Source organism: Crocodylus siamensis, chromosome 3 (assembly GCF_052110815.1).
Source record: "Crocodylus siamensis isolate JL-2025a chromosome 3, ASM5211081v1, whole genome shotgun sequence".
Taxonomy (NCBI): Eukaryota; Metazoa; Chordata; order Crocodylia; family Crocodylidae; genus Crocodylus; species Crocodylus siamensis.
Window position 1 is genome coordinate 101,697,898 of NC_143397.1, and position 17,243 is coordinate 101,715,140.

Here is a 17,243-nt window from a genome sequence, read left to right on the forward strand (position 1 = left end):
CCGAACCCCCAAGGAACTTTTTCAGCTGGGTTTTATCCCTTCCCTCCTGGGCACGTGTGCAGAAACAGGAACTCTTACAGCTCATTTCTGGTTCATACAAACATGTATGTGACCACGTCACTTCATCCATCGCATGTATATTATAATTAACTACTTAAGTATGCAGGGCGGATAGGTGAATATGCATCAGCTAATTGCACATGCTCAGAAAGTTCTTTAGGTCACCAAGAGTTTAAATCCCCCTCCCCCTTTTAAGGGCACAGTCAGTTGAATTCCAGCTTCTGTAATCTGCATGGGAAAACCAGGGGGAGTGTGGGGGAGGGAGAGTGATTTAGCATAAGAAAAACTGTAGCAAAGCTAGCTAAGAAAGAAAAGTCCTTGGCAGTGCTTTTTTCTAATCAGGTACGAGATGCAAACTGTGCATTTCTAACAACACTCCATTTCTAACAATATTCTAACAATAGTCCATTTCTAACAGTGTTACAGCAAGAAAAATAATGCTCCCAAAGGTCATTAATCCTTTTAATCTCTCTGCTCCAGTGAAAAGGAGGTGGCTGCTAATTATGTGACCAGCCCAAACTATTTTGGCCACAGGCTGGCGAGGGTTAATTAAAATACACAGATGCATGGGTAAAGGTATCAACAATGACAAAAGTATATTCAATAGCAATAATGACAACAATAATGAACAAAAATAACTGTACAAAAATAATAATACACCACTAGCAGTCATACTAGTCCCATGCGAGTGGCCCTAGAGAGCAATTACTGGCTCTCTCCCTATAGCAACAGCACTGCAGGTGTGGAAGAAGCATGCTTCACCTTGTGTTTGGTTTCGAAGTTGTCAGAGACTCTATTTAACAGCAGCTGCTGGGGAGGACACCAAGCCTTACACCAGCAAAGAGTTGAAGCAAGCTTTTATAAGTTTCCGTTAACAAGTCAACTGACGCAAGATATGACAAATGGAAAAATGCTGGTTTGAACAAGAAAGTTCCAGGAGGGCATATGGGGGGAAACTTTTGTACTTATAGTACAACCAACAAGATTTTGTAACCATGAGTTGGGCAACAGACTGCGAGTGAACTAATGGGCGAACAGTTTGACTTATGCATCCTTCGAGGCACAGTGAGACTTGTTCTTAGGTAGAGTATCTTTCAGTGCTCCCTTCGGAACAGCTGTGAGACTAACTCAATTGACCATCATCATATTAAACATATCTGTTGTGTCTTTGCAGGATGCACTAAGGTTACAATTGCGTAGCAACAAAAGGAGTACCTGTAGAAAAAGAATAAACCCCAGGACCATGATTGCAATATAAAATAATTTGGTCCCAAGTCTGCCAAACCAGTTCCAAAGACTCCATTGATTGGTTTGGTGCAGTGTAGCAGCTTCTTTTAATAATTTCAGCCTGGTTCTCAATAGCACTAGAAGCATCTGGTATATAAACACAACATTCTGTTTTTATCAGAGCACACACGCCTGCTTTGCTAGATAATATATAATCTAAGGCAATTCGGCTTTGTAGAGTCATTTGTCTCATTTCTTTCATTTCTTTACTCATTTCATGGAAACCAATGGCAGTAGCATTAGCTATTTTCTGTAGGGATGCTGCAATTTGTCTTATTTCGGACATAGCTAAGCCGGTGCCATAGTTGGGGAACATTATACCGCAAAACCTTTGATGTTCTATAATCTTGTGAACATTACGAATTCTTCCTTTAGGTAAGTGAGATCTAATAGTGAAGGCAGGATATGCTGCAGAGATATAGCATGTTTTCCTCCAACCAGAAGGGAGATTTTTATAGGTCTTATCTCCACATGCAAAATAGTGATCAGCTAGTGCAGTAAACCCACTGCTATCAGTATCATTGCAGCGTGGACCCGACATCCATTGTGAATAGTAACCTGAAAATCCAAGCAAATTGGGAGAGTAATTGGGTATCCAAGAACCAAGTCCAACAAAACTTTCCAGGGACGCTAGTTGTACATAGTTAGCTTGGCTACAGTTTATATCTTGCCAGGTTTTTATTTCCCTGGAGATCTGAATAAGGAGCTGACATCTGGGTCGCATTCAGGGGTACCGGTATCATGGGTATCCCTCCAGTGGAATGGATAGGGACATGACTACATATCCAACAATGAGAGACATTTAAATCTATTCTAATTTGGTTAACTAAAGACAAAAACACATTCCCATGTGCCAAGTTTAAAAGTCCAATGCACACAGTCAATAGGAGGGACTCCATGTTCAGTTATTAATGGGCTCTTTTCCTGGAGTCTTAATCTTTAATCCTTGGTTTCGTCAGAAGGAACAGTCTTTTTGCAGTGTGATGTGAAATAGACCCCAACACTTTACTGCGGTGTTAGTGGTGAGAAGAACCTGGAACAGACCTTTCCAGCGGGGTTCTAAAGCTGACTTTCTTTGGTGGATTTTTACATGAACCCAATTTTGTGGCTGCAAAAAATGGCAGGCTTCTTCAGGCTCTCTGAGTAAAGCTTCTTAGACCTGTGAACAAAAGGCCTTAGCACATTTCATTAGTGCTTGACAATACCGTAATACAAGATGATCAGCTAAGTGGATATTGTTCTGAGAAGGCGGTAAGAATGAGGAAGATGGAAGTCGCATAGGTCTCCCCATCAGGACTGAGTCGTTTTCCTATTTGGAGTGGATCTCATGCTCATTAATGCTAATGGTAGAGCATCTGGCCATTTCAAACCAATCTCAGCACAGATTTTTGCTAGTTTATTTTTCAGCATCCCATTTTGTCTTTCCACAGCGCCTGCTGACTGTGGCTGATAAGGGCAGTGAAAGTTCTGTTGAATTTGCAGGGCTTTACATATTTCTTGCATAATTTGCCCAGTAAAGTGAGATCCCCTGTCACTATTAATGGTAAGTGGGATTCCAAATTGCAGGATAAGGTCCCTTAAAAGAATTTTAGTGACAGCTTTAGTGTTGGCCCTTGCTACAGGGTAGGCTTCAATCCAACTTGAAAACATGCAAACTGTAACAAGTACTACGTTTCGGCATTTGTATAAAGTCAATTTGGATATTTACAAATGGTCGTCAAGGTGGAGGATGGGCTTTCTTAGTTTTAACAGGTTTGCTTACATTATGGGCTTGATACACAGGACAAGCCTTGCAGTAGTGCTGAGCGATGGAAAGGAAATTTGGAGCGTACCAATCAGGTTGAATAGCTGCAATCATTCCCCCTTTGCTCACGTGGGCCACTCCGTGGTACACAAGAGCAAGGTAGGGAAGTAAGATCTTGGGTGCAACCAGGCGGCCATCTGGGTAGCGCCAAGGTGATCGGGGTATAATGGGCACCCATACAGTCTCCAGGTGTCTTTTTCAGAGTTTGCAGCCTGATCTTGGAGAAGTGCAACGTCATGAAGAGTTGCTATAGGAGACTGCTCACAGGTATGAGGAAGGAACAATTGCTCAGCCTCAGGGGGTGAAAGGGCTGCAGCTCTAGCAGCCGAGTCAGCCAGAGTATTTCCACACATAACTTCATCCTGGGAAGACTGATGAGCAACACATTTAATAATAGCAACAGCAACAGGTAATTGAAGGCCATCTAATAAGGCGGCTACGTACAATTCACACAAAGGAATTTCAAACACACACACAACACACTAAAACACACTTGAGCTGTCAGTCACTGCCCTTTTGTAGTCCTGGTGCTCACAGCCCCATTTAAGTATAGCATACAGCACCATTTCTGTGCACGACACTGTTATGGGCAGGCTCCCAGGTGGTAATGTAATCCTCTGACGAATAGGTCACACAAAGGTCAAAGCATGACCTGCTTCGCAGCATCTCTATACAGACCATGACACAGGTCTCACCTTTGCCTCTACAGTGCTTCACTTCAACCTTTGTTTGGTTTGCATGCTGTTCATTATTCACTAATAACTTTTGCAAATCTGGATAGATCAGCAATTGTTGGATTAAATCCAAGTTCATCCCAGTGCTGTTTGTGGATTGACTTTGAATCCTGTGATTATTCCCAGGATTCTTCTTGTTCAGTCTAGGCAGTCTGGTTCCATTGTACCTGTGACCAAAATATGTACATACAAGATAACATTAGTACGATCATGATCATAAAGTGAATCCCACATCTGATTCATGTTTTTATGGCAGATCACAGGGGCATTATGATACCCTGTGGCAGTTGGGTGAACATGTATCGTCTATTCCAAGAAGTGAAGGCAAATTTATACCATGACTGATTATGCAATAGAATAGCAAAGAGCGCATTTGACAGGTCAATCACTGAGAACCACGTAGCACATTAGGAATTGCTACCATGATTTCAGGATATTGTGCTACCACCTGGTGCAAGCGCAGGACTTACCTTGTTTAAGGTGTGGTAAACAATGGTAAGATGCCAAGTTACCTCATCCACCTTCTTGATGGGCCATACTGGGCTGTTTCACATGGACTGTTTCAATAAGCACTGTCTGGTCGAGAAGGGTCGACTGTATTCTGGATACTGTCCTCCTTCTCCCATGGGAATCAATCCTCTCTGGGATGCTACGCCACTAGACCTGCACTCTAGCAAGCCCCTTAACTAACAGTACTTTAGTGATTATGAGTACAGAGTCACAAAAGCCACTAAGGCACTGCAGTCTGGAGCCCCCTAGGGCTTAGCTGGGCAGCAGCTCTACTCTTTCCAAAGGAGCTGTACTTTGCCCCAGAGATCACTAATCTCTGGTGTCTTCACACAACATACACTCGCCAGCCAAGACAATCAAATTTATACTTACAAGTACATACCAAAGACCTCACAAACCTCTTGCCATACATGCCCATACCTGCACACTCAGTTGGTCAGTGGTCACCTTTTATACTCTCAGTCACCTAATCTCACAACAGCCTCTGTTGATCAATCACTACCAGTTGCTACCCAGCCATCATTCACATCTCCTATCATAATCAACCCAAACTGCAGCATTCATTTGTCAGTCAAACCTGGTGTCTCACTTCTGAGAAAAAGAGACTTGGTTTCCCGCCACTCATCCAATCAACCATTCATGTTTACACTTTCTAATTAGGTCACCAGGTTGTAAGTTCATGCTTTCTAGACAACTCTTCCAAAAGGCACCATTATACATGTCTAGACTAACTTCAAAGGAAGCAAATTAATCACCAGTGTAAGGGTTGGGGGTGTACCACGTGCCGTGGGACCCCGAACCCCGGATGTCCCCTGGAGAGGAGGGGTACTCAGTGGACCGTCCCGCTTCGCCGCTCTCGCCTGCCACGACTTGATGGAAAATATGGGGTTCACCCGTGCCGGGAAGCTGGCGGTCCACGTGGGGTACGGTACCTCCAAAGTCCAGGGGTCCTGAGGGCTCCTCCTCCCCTACACCCTCGCCCGGCCCTCCGGGTTGAGCCTCCGTGAGGGGCTCCTTCGGTAGAGTCCCAGTCCGGTGGGAAAGGGGGGCCTTCCCCAGCCGGACCCTCACCGGTGTTCCCGCGGCACCTAGTCCCCCTGGTGCCGCTGGCTCCTAAGGTCTGGGGTTATCCCAACCCCCGTACGTATGTCTCCCGCCAAGCGGGGTTTCCACGGCCGGCCTTCCCCGCCCACGGGTCGTCCTGCGCGACCACGTGTCCCGAAGTCGCTGCAGAAGGGTTCCCCCGTCGGTGGCCCCCTTCCCGGTGGCCCCCGGGGTCTGCGTTACCTTCCAGTCCTCGCGGCCTCCGGCCGTCGCTGCCTCCGCAGTTTCCTGCGCCACTGGTCCCTCTAGGGTCGTGTGGGGCTTCGCCGCCCTCCGGGACGCCGCCGCTGCCTCTTGCCGCGCGGCTCCCGGCTCCGTCTCCGCCGGCTGCTCTGCGGTTGGCCTCTGCTGCGGGGCTCCCGGCTCCGCCTCTTCTGGCTGCTCCGCTGCCGGCCCCCGCTGCGATGCTCCCGGCTCCGCCGGTATCGGCCGCGCCGCCGCCGGCCCCCGCCGCAAGGCTCCCGGCTCCGCCGCTCCCCGACTCACCGTCCGCAGGTCCGCGGCTCCTGGCTCCGCTGCCGCCGGCTCCCGCCGCGTGTCTCCCGGCCTCACCGCACGTGGCTCTGCCGCTCCTGGAGTGGGCTCCGGGTGGAGCCTCCGTCCTTCTCTGCGGGTAAGCGTCTCCTTTTTATCTTCCCGCGCCGGTCCCGCGCCGGCGCGGTTCAGGTTCCGACACACATTAAGTTCCCCGCCGGGTTTCCGGGTCCTGGCCCGGAAACGGGGCGGATTTCCAGGGTTCTTCCCTCGGGCCGGGCCCCGCGGGGTCCTGGCCCCCTCACAACCAGCTACACCTGGTCACAAAGATGCCATCATGGGATGCACCTTAACTCCTGAATAATGCATCCTAAAAGGAGCTTCCCTTCTTCCTGTGGAGTAGGCCTCCTGTGTGCCTTCTCTGTCTGCCCTCTTTGTTGAGCTTAACTACATGAGAATGAAGTTGCAAACGATCGCAAAGTACAATTGCCGGCCTCTACCAGACCATATTTTTCCTAAATCTACTTACATTTTTCCTACTTTGCCTAAAACAATTTAGCATAGAGGTATAATCCCTGGTGTGACTTTCCAACATTTCCTGCAGCATAGTAGCCAATTTGAGAGGAGAGCATGCACTCTAGACAGAGCATTCGGGATCTTAAAAAAGGAAGACCGTTTTTGGGGAACCCTGGGAGCAGCTGTTGTGTAGAAAAGAGAGCAGTCACTTAATATAGAAGTATAAAGCAAGGGTCTGCAAATGTTATTTAGTCCAATGTCCTTAACAAACAAACCTCTCCTGTGGACCAGATTGGATTTTGTACAGAGAAATACCTTTTAGTTTCCAGTCCAGTCTTGCAATCACTCAGCCAAAACGGAGTCTACGAGCAGAGGGAGTAAGCTATGTGTGCTGTGAAGGTGTGCTGGGGTGGGGCACTGATAACCAGCTTGACTGGCTCCTCTGCTGTGGCCAAGCTCTGCAGATTTCATGCTTGAAGGTCAGGAATGAACTATCGCTTTCCTGCAGTGCTGCATGGGAGATGGTAGGTAGGGCAGCAATGATGGTCTCTGGGTAGGTCAATGAATGAGGATTCAGGAGGCCTGGAGTCACTTCCTGACTTAGCTACAGACTTCCTGCATGACCTTGAAAGTACATCACCTAACTAAGCCAGTGTCACTTCCACATACATACCTGTATCAACCCCCATTTCTTCTGGTATGGGAGGATCTTTCTTTCCAGCATCTTCAGACATTGTTTCCAACTGATCCATGGAAAGAGTAAAAACGAAGAGTCAGGCAGGATCTGTTTGATCTGTGCTCCTCAGGATTACACAGCCACAGGATGAGGGGCAGGCGGTGGTGGTGGGGCCGTCTTCTCAGCCACAGTTCCTGGTGGTGCCATGAATGACCAGGTGAAGCCCGAGTCAGTGGATGGAACAAGGGCCCTGGGTCTGTCCTGTCTTCTGAACTCAAGAGTGGAACTATCTTCTATACAGGAGCCCCAGCTCAGCCCCTTCCCTGCCTCCACTGTTTTTTCTCCTCCTCATAACATCTTTGCAGTTTCCCTGTGCTTCTCCTTTCCTTGTGCAATGGGAATATCTTTCCTGCCTACTCCTGCTGTGCTTGTTAGCTCCCCCTGAAAACACTTCGTTGCTCTACCACTGCCTTTGCTGTTCACCCTCCATTCCCTACCAAGAGAGTTCTGCTAGCTCCTTTCTGCACCTCTCTGTGTGTGTCCAGGGTGGCAGGGCTTGCAAAGCCCAGGTCAGGAAGTATTGCTTAACCTGCGCAATTCTTGGACATGAACACTGACCAATGAAATGTGCCATTTGGTGTGCACCTTAGTCCTAGAATGAATCTGTCCAGTTGCATCCTTCAGCCACTGCATCCTCTGCTGCCTTTGGCTGGAAGGTTTAAGAGCCGTTACCAATTAGAAAATTTCCCTACACAGAGATGCTTTTAGCTCATGATCAAATTGTTGCTAAACCATTTTTCTTTTTAAGTTGAATAAATAGAGCTTCTTTAGTCTTTCACACAGAGGAAGGGTGTCTAGACCTAAGTTAAATCTCGTATGCCTTTTATGATCCTATTTTTAGGTTATCAACAATCTATATAGTGGGAACATGAGAACTTGAACATGAACAGCATCCAGTAATGAGCTCACTAATGCCATTCTAATGCATCCAAAGATTTCAATACCCTTCTTAAATGATGATTTCTAAGGTAAGGTATTACTTTATGTGAAGTCCATGATTTTATGCACACACTCAAGTTTGCAAGGTATGAGCCTACAAAGACTGCAGGCATCACAGGTACCAACTAGTTTTTAAGGGCATAAAACACATGATGGGTTGGAGTAAAAGAAACAATAGGGTAGATATTATGAAAAAACACTCATTCCTACTCGCATTGAAACCAGTGGGAAAATACCACTTGACTTCAGGGATAGCAAGATTGGAGCCAAAGATTTAAGAGGAAGAGTAACTGGGCTGGGGAACAGACCCCAATGCATGGCCACAGATTACAGAGCAGATATTGGAACCAAGTGAAATAGTGAAGAGCCTGCAAAATACAAGAGGTCAACTGGGGGAGCCAAGAGACATTTTGTGGGCCACTTCCTGGGGATCAGTTACTGAAGGTTTTACAAGATATTTACCTCACACGTGTATAAAGAGTCTTCTGTATCCTGGGCCTGGCACGTCAGTATAAATCCCTGTAAACAAAAACACATCCACAGTCTGCTCACCTGGGACTCATTTCCACTTCCGTTTCTGAAGTTTTAGATGTTGTTTTAGTATCACTGCAAAGTAGTGTCCTGCAAACTTTTGTTCCTATGGGCCTGTCTAGGCTGCATTGTATCCCAGCAGGGAGTGCTGCAGTGAGGGACACCATGCCTGCTTCTGTGCATGCTGCCTTGCGAAACTGATGCAATTTATTGTGCATTGTGTGGTGCTGGCTGGATCCAGTCAGCTCTAGGTCCTGGGTGAGCCTACTATGCACACACACCACCTGACTTGAATTTCAGGGGAGGGACAGTTTATGCAGAGCACATGCTGCCTTCCTCATTGTGGTAATCCCTGGTGCAGTAGTGAAGCACACAGATATGTCCAATGCATAGGAAGATCTAGTGCATGCACTCTTATTTCTGAGTTTTGTCTATGTTTTGATGTGTTTTGGTGCTACTTCTGGGGCATGTTTGTATAGTGTTGGGTGCATGGAAGCAAGGGCCCGATTGTGCTTTCCTAACAACAATCCGCACAGCAATCCATATGAAAGAGCTGGTTCTTCCAAACCCACAAATTAGGTACAACTTTGGATTCATTTTGCAGGCTTTTAGTGGAGTGTCTCTTTATCAAAGTTGGTGCAGCAAATTGCCACACAAAATGAAAACCATGTGGCAGGTGTGAAGAGTTTCCTTTTAAGGTTGATTTCCTGTGGCAGGGAAAGTCTGTTCTGGAGAAATCCCCCACACTGGTAGCATAACTATTCTCTAGAATACTATATTTTTGAGACAGTGTTTCACCATCCAAATGATCACTGAGATTAAAGGAATGCAAGAATTAAATAAATTACAGACAATTATAAATACATTAAGGGAAACAAATAAAACCCTAAAAAATGCAAATCTCATATATTCACCTGCTGTCTGTGCTTCCAGTGCCGGTGCTGTTCTTCAACATTCTCACTACAAACAAAAGGAAACAGTTATTTGGATTTAGAGACAAACAAGAGTAAAGGGTCATAACATTAGCATTTCAGTACTATTTTTCATTTTTGTTTCTGGTTCTCCACCACACTGGTTTGTGCCGAACATGTTGTCAGTGCTTTAAAAACAATGAAAAATCACTGATAGAGCTTTACCGATTCTTGACCACATCCAGCTGCTCAGAGGTGAGCGCATTGTCCTGCTGAAATACTACATGGCTGGGAATCTAGAGTCTGGAAATCTGCCTGTGACTCTGTCACTAATCTGTTGGACGGCCTTGGGTGGCACACTTCATCTCTCAGCTCTGTCTCTGCAATGGACTCTTAGGCCCAGTCCTGTGTACCGTTCACATGTGTAACTCCATTGCTTCACCCTTACGCAGTTTGGGATTCTACTTCTCAATGGTGGAATAGGACCACCCCTTGAACCAGCCACGGCACCTTTAATTTAACATTTGGTGGCTGAAATGGCTACATAACACAGGGGTTGCTTCTTTGCATTTGGAACTAGGATAAAACCTTGGACCACCTCATATCCCCACTTACCTCTCTGTTTCGGCTGCCAAGGGGGCAAGCTTAGAGAGGAGAGATGGAGAAAGCTCTTGGCAAGGCCTAGTAACGCAGTGGCTGGAGCACTATCTTGGGAAAAAATGATGCAGGTTCAAACTATTTCTGGGTAAGCAGGACCTAGGACCCACGTCTGCTGCTTCCTGGGAAAGTGGGCATGCCAATTAATGTCCTTCTGGTACGCAGGGGCAGACCAGTCCTCGGGCTTCCTCTGTGTCATAACTGTATTGCAATCAGAAGCTGAGAAACCAAAGGTGTGACCTGCTGTGGCCTGCATGTCAGGCCCAGTACTGCTCCAGTGACAGTGCTGCTAGTGATGCCCTTGCGTGCTGGGACCGATGCACCCAGCAAGTCTCCCCTTCTGACATCTGGAAACATTCACTGCTTCAAACTAAACGGTTGGAAGCCATTGAAAAGATTGGAGGGGTCACGACCAGCCCCCAGCCTCACAGGTCTCTTGAACTAACTTGGACTTCTGGGCAAAGCCTACCCTCAGGTCCTCAAAAGCCTTATGGAGGGAGAAAGAATCAAGATTGAGTGCCTGCAGCCCAGCAGCAAGGCAGTGTGCGGGGCACGAGCCAGGCTGTGGCTGTAGCCCCAGTGGGTTCTACCCCTGATGTTAAGTAGCGAGAGGGAGAGGCGGACTCGCAGCAGTTCCAAGATATTTTCTTTTATTTAGTTCCTTTCTTACATGCGCTCCACTGATGCAGATGTGGCTGTGCAGGCAGTTACACTTAGTTTAGTCCCAGTCCTAATAAGGGACAGATATAACGAAAACAAAAGAATCAGGGATCCGCTTATTTACACACCACCCAGTGTTGAATGTGGCTGCGCGTCCCATCCCGGCTCGGGAGAGGGACGAACAAACGACAGACAATCGCGGGATCCAAAACAATTAAAGCAAATCAATCCATTCCGGTTTGGGTGAGGGACGAAAAATCGAATCTCGGGTTGGGTAAGGGCGAAAACAATAAATACGTGGAACGTCCGAAATTAAATCGAACCGGTCTGCAAACCTGTTACTTTGGAAATCGGAGAAGCCGTGGGAAGCTGGCCAGGCCTACCCACCGAGCGGTGGAAGCTCCAGCTTCTAGTCTAGCTAGTTGAGCGAGCGATGGATGCTCTGGTGCCTGCACGCTGCTCTGCTCTCCCTGCTCTGCTGGGTGGAAAATTCCGCCCCAGTCTTTATAGGCCAGATGACAAGCCCCATTTTTAAGCCCCCCATTGGTCTAAAATGTTTGCAGGTTTTTTTTTCACAGGGGACGGGGCTTCTCCACCACATGGCCAGGGGCCATGCAAGGCTTTCCCAGATCCCGAGGAGAGTGCTTGGCGGCACTCGTTGCTGGGCTTGAGCGTGACAGGCAGGAGTGCATATATGGGGCCTGGTTCTCCAGCTCGAGGCAGCCTGTATGGACCTTTTCTCTAGTGCAGGTGTTCTCAACCTTGTTAGGCTCAAGGCACCCCTCAGAAAATGCAAGCTCTTAGTCTTCATTTGGTTGAGTACAGACAAATATTAGGGCAGTTCTTCTGTTGCAAAGAACTTTGAAGGACTGCAATAGGCCAGCACGGTTTTAAACACTCTGGATTTCTACTGGAAATCTCTGGGGTTCTCTTGTGAATCATGTTTTTGCTCCTACAAGTGCCAACATTGTGTGGCCCCCTGCAGCACCCCTTAAAGGCTCTCAAGGCACCCCGCAGTGCTGTGGCACCCAGTTTGAGCATGTTATCCTAATGGACTCTGGATGTGCAGCAGATGTAGCTGGGAGAGATGCCCTTGTTCTAATGCCCCTCTGCTGAACATGTCCTCCCATCAGCTGTGGTTGTGTAGATTGATGTGGGGATGGGAAGGAAGCACGTATCACGGCAGAGTAAATTACGCTTATGGAAGTGCAGAGTCACTTTCACAGGCTGGTCCCACTGTGTTGCAGCAGTGAAAAGGTCTGGTTAGAAGCAAGCAGAGCTGGACAGAGCCCTGCACACCTTCATGCTAAACCTAGTCTAATGTAGGTGCAGCTCTGTCCAGGGCCCCCGGTGATCCCACTCCAGCACAGCTCCCATTCTTGTTGTACTGTCAGAAAGTTACCTGAATTGTTCACTGCCCATGGATGAAGTCAACGGGCTCCCCAAATACAGAGATGGTTCAAGTTGAATTGTCTCCTCTATCTGCTGCAGCTCCTCTTCTTCCTCCCACTGTTGCTGTGCTTCAAGCTGTTCCTGAACCTTCTCCTCTCCCTTCTCACTCTGTGTGGTGGGCTGCCTGCTGTGCAGGGAGTGTCCACCTGGGGTTGGGCAGCTTTCCCAGTGATCCACACAGGCTTCAGCACCTTTCCAGGTGAGGTCCTGCTGAAGGCCTGAAATCAAAGAGAAAGCTTTTGAAGAGAACACCTCCTCAAAACCCTTTTTAACCTAGCTTTTCCTACAGGTCACTAACGAGACTGAACTAACCCAAACCCCTTTTAGACTTGCTTTCAGATCCATCCTATGAACTTCAGCTGATCAACCCAGAAAAATCAGGACTGTACAACGACAAGTTTTGTTAAAAGAAAACAAATGAGTATTTTCAGACCAGGAAACCCACAGTGTGCATAGCCCTGGGTGTTTTGCTCTTGTTTGCTGGAAGATCTGGGTTGATATGGGGCTGTTCACAGGACAGATGGATCAAACAGAACTGAAGCAAAGTGAAAGCAGGTCAGTTCTAAAAAGAAAGATTTTGACCCAGTGATGTTGGAGAGCCAACAGAGGAATGGCAGGATTGAACCAACAGCTGGAGGCTCAACAATGGCCTGGGATAATCAGACCAATTTGTATGCTTTGGGGAGCTCAGAGAGCACTTCCAGCAAGTTCTGAGACTGGCTAAAGAGTGGCCTAACTACTCAATCCCAGGCATTGCTGAATAAACTGGGTTTGGGTTACCTGTCGCTGTTTTTACATCTGGTTTACCTGCACTCATGGCCTGGTTTACACTCCATGCCTGAGATCCTTCTTTTGGGCAGCAGGACTTAGCAGTAGGATCTTGCAACCATTGTCTGAGTCATTCAAAGGTCAGAAATTAGGTTTAGCAAAATAATCGTTTACATATCTTCTGTGCTTTACTTTGAAAGAGGATAAGTGTTGCAGCTCTATAGAGGACAAGCTCCTAAAACCATCCTCATCACTCTGGACACCCATCCCACAGCCCCCATACTTGTCAGTCTCTAGTTTTGACCCAAGCCTTTCAGGAGAAGCAAAGCCCCTATGACTGCCACACATGGTGTTCTCTTCCTAGTGATCGAACAGCCCTTTTGGGTTTCATAGATTTCATAGACATTAGGGCTGGAAGGGACCTCGGGAGATCATCGAGTCCAGCCCCCTGCCCAAAGGGCAGGAAGTCAGCTGGGGTCATAGGATCCCAGCAAGATAAGCATCCAATTTGCTCTTGAAGGTGTTCAGTGTAGGAGCTTGAACCACCTCCGCTGGCAAACTGTTCCAGACCTTGGGGGCTCGGACAGTAAAGAAATTCTTCCTTATGTCCAGCCTGAAACGGTCTTGCAGGAGTTTGTGACCGTTCGACCTCGTCATCCCTTGGGGCGCTCTGGTGAACAGACGTTCCCTCAGATCCTGGTGTTCACCCCTGATAAACTTTAGGTGGCCATCAGATCACCCCTGCGCTTTTCCAGGCTAAAGAGCCCCATGGCTCTCAGCCTGTCATCGTAAGATCTGTTTTCCTTGGAATCAGTCTCCACCATCAGTAAGCAAACCAGAGAGCTGTGGCTGTTTTGTCCATATGCTTAACCCAAGGGGTTCCAGCCCTCTGCTTATCCACAGACAGATTTCTTCAAAAGAGAGTAGATTAAAGATTAGTAGATTTCCTGACCACTAACCCAGAATCTCAGCTAGTGAGGGTCCTCCACACTGATGGCCCACTGCAGGCTCTCTAGATGGTCCACCACCTTTATAAGAGCATTCAGCATTCATAGTAGATGAGCTTCCAATGCCACATGAGCATCTTAACAAAAGATCTAGTTGGAAGCAAAATGACATTCACAAAATAGGATTGCCCCGTATCTTATTCTTTCCACTTACCTCCTCTGGTTTTACAACAGATTTTTGTAAAACCTGCCTGGAAATACCAAGAACAACTCAATTAACTTCTTCATGTTCTGGATGTAGATGTTGTTCTTCATCTATAGCTGCCACAAGCTTACCTAACACTGAATCAATCTCTTCTGGGCTGATATGTGAAGGATCAGTTCCAGAGACTGCACTATCCTCAGCATGTAGATATTGGAAGGGACCATTTTGCTGATTGGTTCATCACATATTTCTTTCAAAAAAACATCAGCAGAAATACTGATTGGTGACTGCAAAGGCTGAGGCTCAGTTGCATATGTTGGCACGGGCTTGCTGCGAGCTCCCTGCACTGCCTTCTGTGGTACTTCCTCTTCAGGAAATATCTTTCTGCATGATGCAAAGAAGAGATTTCTTGCAAGCAGCCTGCCAATCTGGGGCGGGGGGGGAAATTATTTTGGAGCCAACTGCCCTTGGCTTGATTATTGTGTTCAAGAGAGATGTAGGTTTGAGCCCCAGAGTTTCTGTCTAGTAACTCAGCTTCCTGATGCCCTCTGATGTGGACTGTGCAAGTTCAGGGACTTGAAGCTGCTTTGAAATTTGTCTTCCCCTTTGTATTGGTTCCTCAGACCTTAGCATACTTCCCTGGACATTGCTCAGTGAAAAGGATTTTCTCAACATGCCTGTTTTATAGTGATCCTATTTAAAGTCAGAAATATCTTCCCTAATGAGAGGGTTTTGTAATTTACCATCTTTTGTTGTTGATTCATATTTAAAGTAAGTTTGCCTATGAGGAAACTTCTCAGCTTTGGTATTCTGCATGGGATGCTCAAGCAGATCTCCCATGCACATTCTCTACCTGCTCCAACTAGAAATATTGTCAGTCTCATGAGGAGGTAACACTACTGGTTCGGCCTCTGGAATATTTTCTTCCCCAAACTCTCTGCCTAGAGATAGTGACCTACTTCTTAGTGGAGACAGGCCAGGTGACTGTGGGGAAACAGTGGGGCTGGTTCTCCTCAACTCCCTCCCTGCACACGTCCTGGTGATCTGCTGTCATCATTCACTTCTTTGGTCTTGTTTTTCTGCAGCAGAAACAAATGAGGAAGGACAATAAATGTGTTGATTCCTTCATTCTCCCTTCTTTACACGGCAACAGCTGTCTACTGGGTGCAAGTCAAACATTTAGGATAAGCAATAACAGCCCCCCAATGAAAAGTGACATGTATCATCAGAGCCTTTTGGATAGGGTGGGATATTCATCGAACAGAATAAATATAGGAAATCAAGGAATAACCGGTACAGAAAAGGTCAGAGTAGAACAAACTGGGAGCAGCATTGCTTCTCTCTGCTTTTTTTTCTGAAGGGCTGACATGCAGTCTGAAGACCAGGGAAGACAAGTGCCCCAAACTGGGCAAGGCCAGGATGAATGTTTCTTGTGGTCCTTAGTGTTTGGTCCCCGTGTGTGAATAGGCTCTGACAGTCACCACCACCGGTGGCACAGCTGCTGCAGCCAGGCCAGCCCCTGTTGGTTTCCCTGTCTCCCAAGATGCAGACTTTGTCCCGGTCTCCCAAGATGCCTCCAGTGTGCAGCTTAGGCTTTAGTGTCTCGTGTAGATGCACCCAGTGTGTTGTCATAGCTTGTCGCTATGGTGATGTAGTGCTGGCGGGCTTGTTTGCTACTGTGCACTAGCATCAGAAATGAGTGTTGGGACTGTGCAGTAACATTGGTTTCTTGCTTAAGCAAATACTAAATGACTGCACAGTAACAACTGTACAGTCTGGCGCATGTGTAGATGTTCCCACTGACTGTACAGGATTAAACTCTGCTCCAGATAGAACCTGATAGCCTTCCTCATGGGCTTTCCTGGGGAATAGGGCCAAACTGGAATTCCTACCTTTCCTTTTTTCTTGCCCATGTTCAGCCCTTTATCTTCCTAATTTCTACTAAGTGCCATTTATTGCCCCTTTTTCGCCTTGCCATGTACTGCTGCTTGGTCTTTATTTGCTGCCTTCCCTTTCTTGTTCAATGCAGAGGTGCTTAGAGACAAAGCTTTCTTGAATGTGGAGTGTCATGAAGAGAGAGAGCCAGTAGTGGGGCCGTGGGAGAGCCGGCAGAGACGGGGAGAGGAAGCCGCGCTTCCGGAGCAGCTGCTCGATGCACCTGGAACACTGCCGAAAGCGGAGCGCAGAAAGGATAGATCCAGATGCTGAGGGGCGTAGACGTGTGACGGAGGTAGCAGAGAAGCAAGAGGAGTCGGCTGTCAGCTGTGGAGAGGAGGCATCCCTGGGTGTGCCGAAGAGGATGGGAGACAATGTCTTCCTAGAGGAGGTAGAATAAAAGAGAAGAAAAAATGGGAAAGAGAGAGAGGTTTTGCCAGAGTGTGGTCCTGGAGTCAGTTCAACATTGAGGAGCAAAGGAGAAGACGGGAGGAAATGGCAGAGAACTATGATAACAAGTAAAATGTTATTGAATCTTTGATTTAAAAAAAAAAGGAAAGTTGGGTCAGGTGAGAGTTCAATTAAAAAAAAAAAAAGCTGAAAGATACAACAAGCCCAGCTACATTTAAAGCATTTAAAGGTGAAGTCAACCTATTCTCTTTGAGATGTTCCTATTAAAAAGAAAAGACAAAACCGTATTTGTTTTTTATGCTGTTTGAGTTTATGTTTGATATTTAAATATTATAAGAGACATAATACTTACCTTTTCTGGAGAAGACATCAAGCGGTCGCCTCAAAAAATAAAATAAATAAATTGGCTTCTGTCAACCCAGCCAACTAAGGAGATGCTGAGACCTAAAAATAAAAATATAAAAATGAGATAACTAACAAAGAATCTTAGTTCCGAGAACGTCCTGTGAGTTTGGGGGTTTTCTTCGTTTAAAAGAAAATAAATAAATAAATATCTCCATGTTGTGAGCAAATGTCAAAACCTCAATAATATAGATTGATAT

General features: G+C 46.8%; 1 long non-coding RNA gene and 1 pseudogene across 1 annotated transcript; both read right to left on the reverse strand.

The window, feature by feature from the left end:
- Positions 1 to 282: 282 nt before the first annotated feature.
- Positions 283 to 9,656, reverse strand: LOC149868594 (uncharacterized). Its single transcript, XR_016441009.1, has 3 exons — positions 9,610 to 9,656; positions 8,627 to 8,683; positions 283 to 4,052 (listed from the first exon to the last, which is right to left on the reverse strand). It is a non-coding gene; the product is annotated as an uncharacterized LOC149868594 (long non-coding RNA).
- Positions 9,657 to 14,825: 5,169 nt separating this feature from the next.
- On the reverse strand, positions 14,826 to 17,011 carry LOC149868595 (uncharacterized; annotated as a pseudogene).
- Positions 17,012 to 17,243: the final 232 nt, after the last annotated feature.